This window comes from Neomonachus schauinslandi, chromosome 4 (genome assembly GCF_002201575.2).
Source record: "Neomonachus schauinslandi chromosome 4, ASM220157v2, whole genome shotgun sequence".
NCBI classification, from domain to species: domain Eukaryota; kingdom Metazoa; phylum Chordata; class Mammalia; order Carnivora; family Phocidae; genus Neomonachus; species Neomonachus schauinslandi.
The window spans coordinates 33,248,100-33,255,255 of record NC_058406.1 but is presented as its reverse complement, the minus strand read 5'-3'; positions in this window follow the sequence as shown (position 1 = coordinate 33,255,255).

The following is a 7,156-nucleotide window of genomic DNA, read 5'->3' as shown; positions in this document are numbered from 1 at the left end:
GAGATCAGTAAGAATTCCATATCCCTCACAACTCTCCTCCACCTCCCTCCGATTGTCCGAGAACTCCAGGGACTGCACAACCCCCCAAAATGGTCAGTCTGTGCCCCGCAGCTTTGCAGGGAAGGGCTGAGGTCTTTTTCAGGCCACTGCTGCTTTGCGGCCATCAGCCGTCACTGCCGTGGGGCCTCCACCGCGTGGCCTCATCTACAGGGTCTCCCTTGTCCAGCCTGGGCTTTGGTAAGGGGCCCCCCACTCCCTCCATCCAGGCTCTTTCGAGGGGACCTCTCCCCTAGATGCCCAAAGTGGCAGCCTTGAGTTCTTGGCATTTTTTGGTGATACACAGCTCCTTTCCTGGAGGCCCTGTCACCAGGGGATACGGAATGCCTGACCCCTGGCCCTGTATTCTTCCATGTTGGCCAATCAACTCCGACATATGTGGTGTTCTCCCTTTTAGCCCACTGGAAAGAGTTCAGACTCTAGACCTGCACAGTAGTCTGTTTACCTTCTCAGGTATGGGGCGGGAGAAAAAAGGCCCAGGCCTCAAACACAAAAGCCTGGTTGATGCCTTTCATTCCTTCCTGATGTGTCACTATAAGGGGGAAAAATGAGCCAGGGGTTAATTTCTCAATAGAACACTCTGCTGATGATTTCGCCTTAAGCTTCTCTGAGGAAACAGAAGCCACCAGAGGAGGACTCCATCATCTCCCCACTACCAAATCCACAGGCCCACCCCCGCCTCCTTCCTCTCTGTCTCCCTCCTGGTTCCCACCATAGCAGGGGCTGATCCCCACCTGGGTGCAGGATGCTTCGGCTTCTCCGGGACTTGGCTTCTCCCCATCCCCCCAACACCCCCATCTTTTTTACTGTGTCATTCCCACCTGCTTACAGTCATATTTAGATCTCTCCCATCCTAGGAAAAATTCCTTGCCTTGACCCCACACTCCCCTCAGAGTGGGAGACATTGAGCATTTCTCTGCTCTCCTTCGCAGCAAACCCAAGAGCTGTTTATACATGAAGCTTCCACTCTCCCATCTCATGCTCATACTCAGCCCACTACAGCCTCGCTCTCGGACCAACACTCCACGGCAATTGCTCTTGCCATAATGACTATTCACCTCCGTTTTGCCAAGTCCAATGGCCCTGCCTGTTTTCAGCTTAGTGGACTTCCCAGCAGCCTTTGCTGCTTCCTGCCCTCTGCCTGGGTCACTTTGGTCCAAGCGCAGACAGGCCAGCTCCTTGACATCATCATAATGCCCATCTTCCAAAGGCCACTTAGGCCACCCATTCTTTTTTTTTTTTTTTTAAGCATTTTATTTTTAAGTAATCTCTACACCCAACGTTGGGCTCAAACCCGCAACCCCGAGATCAAGAGTCTTATGCTCCACTGACTGAGCCAGGCAGACACCCCAGGCCACCCATCCTTACTGAGCCGTGACCCCACCTCTGATCACACCTCCACTGTTCCCACCTTGCTCATGTGACCTCGAGATAGCTCTTCAGTCTCATCAGACCTCCACCCTGTTCACCTCTTGATGCTCTCCTAACACATCAGCTCTAGATGCCAAGGCCCCATACTTTAATAACACTTGCCAATACCCCAAACCCTTTCCTCTCTGCCTTTTGATCATATGTGTCTGGCATACCCCAAGCCCCAGTGAGCCTTCCTTATCTGCCTTTTTTTTTTAAGATTTTATTTTTAAGTAATCTCTGCTTGAACTCGCACCCCCAAGATCAAGAGTCACATGTTCTACCAACTGAGCCAGCTAGGCGCCCCTCCTATCTGCCTTCTTGTGCTGTGTTCAAGCAGCCAAGTGACTCCACAGGTCAGCTTGATGTTCCCATAAATCATAGCCCCTAATGGCATATGGGCCTTCGGCACGTTTCTGCACCTGCTCCCTGCAATGGCCATTTCCAAACTTCCCCCTTCCCTTTAAATCTCCCACCAGCCCATTTCCTCCTTAATGACAGAGGTGACCTTGCTGCTCCTTTAGAGAGGATTAAAGCCACTAGACTGGAATGCCCCCAGTCTCCCACCGGCACAGCCCACGTCTCCCTACATCTGCCCTCTCCCCTGCTGCGTTAGAGAAAGCCCCCCTCCTCCTATCTCAGGCCAGTGCTCCTGCCCATCCTCCATTCCCTAGGCCACTCGCTCAGTGTTATCCCCTCTTTCTCTGAGCACCCTCCCAACTGGATCCTTCCTATCCACCTGCCCCCTGCAACCTCCACCTGTCTCCCTTCCTCACTGCTGGCCATTTTGGGCTCCTATTCAGTCCAACATTCAGTCAAATTTGGCTTTCACCTCCCACAGCTCTCCCAGAACATGATGCTTGAGATATGACCTCCATGTCTCAAACTGGCTGGGCTTTTTTCCCCCCCCCAGTATTCATCTTATTAGATCTCTTGATTACCACATTCTTAAAACACTGGCTTTTTTGACTCCCTCGACACTGTACTCTCCTGGTTTGTCTCTTAACTCCTTGGTCTTCTCCTCAGACTTCTTTGCGGGGTCGCCCTCCTCCACCAAATGCTCATGTTCCTCAAGGCCGATTCCCAGGCCTTTTCCTCCTCTCGCTGTGGACTCTCCCTGGTGATCTAATCCATGCCCATAGCTTCAATTACCATGCATCTGCTGATGATTCACACCTGTGTGTCTCCAGCCCGGGGGAACCTCCTGTCTAAGCTCCTGACCAGCAGGTGCTGGGCCAACTGCCTCATCAACATCTGCACCTTGATGTCTCAAAGGCACCCAACCCCAGCGTGTCCAAGACCTACCTCGCTCTCACCTCTCCAACGTTGTCTGTCTCAGTGAATGGCACCATTGTCCACCTAACAGGCAAGCCAGAGATCTAGGAACCATCATCAAATCCTGCCAATTTTACTTCCAAAGCATCTCTCTAACCTACCCTCTTTTCTTCATCTCTGCCGGTACCTCATTGGTCCCAGCTACCATTGCGTCTTATCTGGATTCCTACAGGGGCTCCTAACTGATCTCACTGCACCTGTCCTGCCCTTCTCCTGTCCTACCACGTCACTCCGCTTTTAAAACCTTCTGATGGCTTCTCATTGCTCCTGGGATAAAAAGCCAGCTTCTTACCATGTGCCGAATGCCCTCCCCTTGCCTATGACCAGTCTCATCCAGCATCACCCTCCCCCTTGCTCGGCTCCCTTCCGCTGTGCCAGCTTCCTTTCAATTCCTCAAACACACAATAACACCTCACTCCCAACCACCCGCACATTCTTTCTAGATGATTTCCCCACACCCACCTGTTTTACCTTTAGCTCATCTTCACTTCCGGCTCAAGCATCACTTCCTTGGGGCAGCCTTCCCCGACCCTTGGTCTAGATCAGGGTTGTTTGTTAGACATTCTTGCAGAGCCCTGTTTCTTCCACTAGTAATGATGCATACGTCTGTCTCTGGGACCCCAGCTCTGTGCAGAAGGTGGGGGAGTCTATGGGCATCTCAGACAATGTGGAGATGGGATTCAGAAATGTGGTGAGAGCTTCTGGCTAGGGGCCTGGAGCTGCATAGGTGTATATTAAGAACACCTCCAGGTTTCCAGGGACTCCGCACATGCCACCAATACCACCAACGCCACAGGCTGGACTGGCCCCAGTCAGGACAGACCAGATGCGGGGGGCAGCCTGGCGTCCGGAGATATACACCTGGTCTGAATTACAGTCATGGCACTTACTAGCTGTGTGGTCTTGGACAAATGACTTCTCTGAGCCTCAGTTTCCTCTTCTGTAAAAAGGGGACCCTGCTTACTTTGCAACATTGTGAGAATGGCATGAAATTGTGTTTATAAAGAGCTTCACCAGAGCTTCACACCACAGGTTCTTGAAAATAGAAGCTATTTGATGATTATTAGAATTAGCATAATCAAGACTCTAATAGCACCAGTTTGGAGGACTATTTAAAAGCTAATCCCACTGGGCCCCATATCCTGGTAATCCTCAGCCACTATCTGAATGAGAGCTGGCTTCATCCTCCATCAACCTTCTTCTGCATTTCCTCTCCCCTGATCCGACCTCCCACTGCTCCCTCCTCAACCTTCCCTATAGCCCTCCAGAAGCCCTCAGCCCCTTCAGAGGTCCTTTCTCTAATTCCTGCCTAACTGAGGACACAGCAGCTGTCTCCAGGGGAGCTGCCATCCTCCACAACCACAGAGTGAGGAGGCAGGGGCAGAACCTTCCTCGTTCTCAAAAACCACTCCCAGATCATTATTCCTTCAGCCTCATGGAAAGAATCCCTGCTCATTTAAGGCTCATGCCATCTGGCTCTTGCAATTCATTCATTCAACCAAGATTTATTGAGTGATTTTTCCTCTTTCTCTCCCTTATCTTCTTTCACAAAGGATTTCGGTGACTTAGAAAAAAACATGCAATATAAGATGCCTAGTACCTAGTAGGACTCTCTATATTTGTGAATAAATGAATGCATTTAAAACTATTACATAGATGTTTACCTCTCCCCAGTACCCCTTTCAGAGGTGGGTTTCATCTAACATAAGCAGAGAAGTGAAAGGCTTAGTCTTAGACCTCCCTTGAGTTGTTCAACTGGGAGCTGGCCTGCCGTTTTAAGTGATCTTCTAAGTCCTAAAGGGGATCACATCTCATAATGCTTGTCACCACCTTAATGTAGATACCTTAAGAAAACTTTGCTCCATCCCCATAAACCCCAGCAATGAGGTGGGGGTAGAGCAGGACCCCTGCCCCATTCACCACAGCACCTTTTTATTCTCCCCGAGACCATCATATGAGGCTGGGTTGCAAGATGTGACTTGATTTAATGAAGGGCAGGACAGCTTCAAATAGTAATTATAATGCAGCAAAAGAAAATTACAGCTGGACAATAAGTAGGACTTTCCTAGAGACCAAAGAGAAAAGTATCTCAAGATTCATTTTTTTTTAAAGATTTTATTTATTTATTTGACAGAGACACAGCGAGAGAGGGAACATAAGCAGTGGGGAGTGGGAGAGGAAGAAGCAGGCTTCCCGCAGAGCAGGGAGCCCGACGCGGGGCTAGATCCCAGGACCCTGGGATCACGACCTGAGCCGAAGGCAGACGCTTAAGGACTGAGCCACCCAGGCACCCCAAGATTCATTTTTTTTTTTAAAGATTTTATTTATTTTTTTGACAGAGAGAGACATAGCGAGAGCAGGAACACAAGCAGGGGGAGTGGGAGAGGGAGAAGCAGGCTTCCCGCAGAGCAGGGAGCCCGATGTGGGACTCGATCCCAGGACCCTGGGATCATGACCTGAGCCGAAGGCAGACGCTTAACGACTGAGCCACCCAGGCGCCCCCAAGATTCATTTTTTTAAAAAGATTTTATTTATTTATTTGAGAGAGAGAGCAGGAGCAGGGGGAGGGGCAGAGGGAGAGGTAGAAGCAGGCTCTCCCCTGAGCAGAGAGCCTGATGCGGGACTCCATCCCAGGACCCTGGGATCATGACCTGAGCTGAAGGCAGACGCTTAACTGACTGAGCCACCCAGGTGCCCCTAGTATCTCAAGATTTAAATGTTAACTTTACTCTCCTGGCCTCCTTTGAACAGCTTCTCTCTGGACTTCATCCTTTGTTAACTTCCCCTGGTAACCCACTTGCAGAAAATCCCTTGGGTCTTCACCAGTATAGGGCGGGGCATGTCTATCTCCCTGGCTCCCTTCCCTCCCCCATTCAGTTCCCCAAGTCAAGATAACTGGAAAGTCACGTCTGGAGCTTCATTAAGTCGGTCAGTAACCTGCACATTGGCACGTCCTCCTGAAGCTCATGCTTGTGGGGAAGTTGGCAGTCTACATCCCATTTTTCAAGGTGTGTTTCTTTTCTTGGAGGGCTTTCTTCTTGATATGCTATATCCATATGGGTTTCCTTAAATGTTGAACTTGCTAAACACATACATTCATACCCATAGCTCAAAGACAGACGTTACTTCTTAGGTCTAACACATTCTAAAGCCATTACTGAGAAAGGAAATAATTCCTTAACTGCCTCATAATTAGCAGTGTGTCTTCCCTTCTCTCTGGGAATCAGTAAATCCGATTATTGTGGCAAGGGTAGAATGTCTGCTCCTTTCTTGATCCCCTTTGGGATTTGTATGAATAAGAATATGGTCATAGTCCCTTTAATGACTTTTCAATGATTTTCACAAGAGAGGCTTTGATGGCTTGATTTTAGGAAGCCTCAATTACATTCTTGCCAAGAGCTAATATCAATATGGGGAAAGAGGAAGGGGATGACCTATTCTTCCAGTTAAATAAAATTAAGAGTAAGTGAGAAAAAAACAAAAACAGTAATCCAAGACAGTGTGATACTGGCATAAAGATACACAAATAAGTGGAACAGAATTAAGAGTCCCAAAATAAACCCCTAACAGTTATAGTCAGTTGATTTTTGCCAGAGGTGCCACGGCAATTTGATGGGGAAAGGATAGTCTTTGCAACAAATAGTTCTGGGACAATTAGATATCCACATGCAAAAATATTAATTTACACTCCTATCTCATGCCATACTCAAAAATTAACTCAAAAAGGGCCATAGAGCTAAAACTGTAACAGTCTTAGAAGAAACACAGGAGTAAAATCTTTGTGACCTTGGGTTAAGAAGAGTTCTCAGGAATGACACCAAAACACAAGTAATAGAAGAAAAAATGCTACATCAGACTTTACAAAAATTAAAAACTTTTCAATTCAAAAAACACCAAGTGAGGGCGCCTGGGTGGCTCAGTTGGTTAAGCGACTGCCTTCAGCTCAGGTCATGATCCCAGGGTCCTGGGATCGAGTCCCGCATCAGGCTCCCTGCTCTGCAGGGAGCCTGCTTCTCCCTCTCCCACTCCCCTTGCTTGTGTTCCCTCTCTCGCTGTGTCTCTCTCTGTCAAATAAATAAATAAATAAAAATCTTTAAAAAAAAAAAAAAAAAAAAAAAACACCAAGTGAAAACCAGGTTCAGACAGGGCGAAAATATTTATAAATCTTATGTCTGATAAAAAGGATTTATATCCAGAATATACCGCTCAATGATAGGAAGACAAATAACTAAATTTAAAAATGGGCAAAAGACATTGACATTGAATAGACATTTTGCCAAAGAAGACATACGAATGGCCAATAAGCGTGTGAAAAGATGCTCAACGTTAGTTGTTAGGGAAATGCAGATTAAAA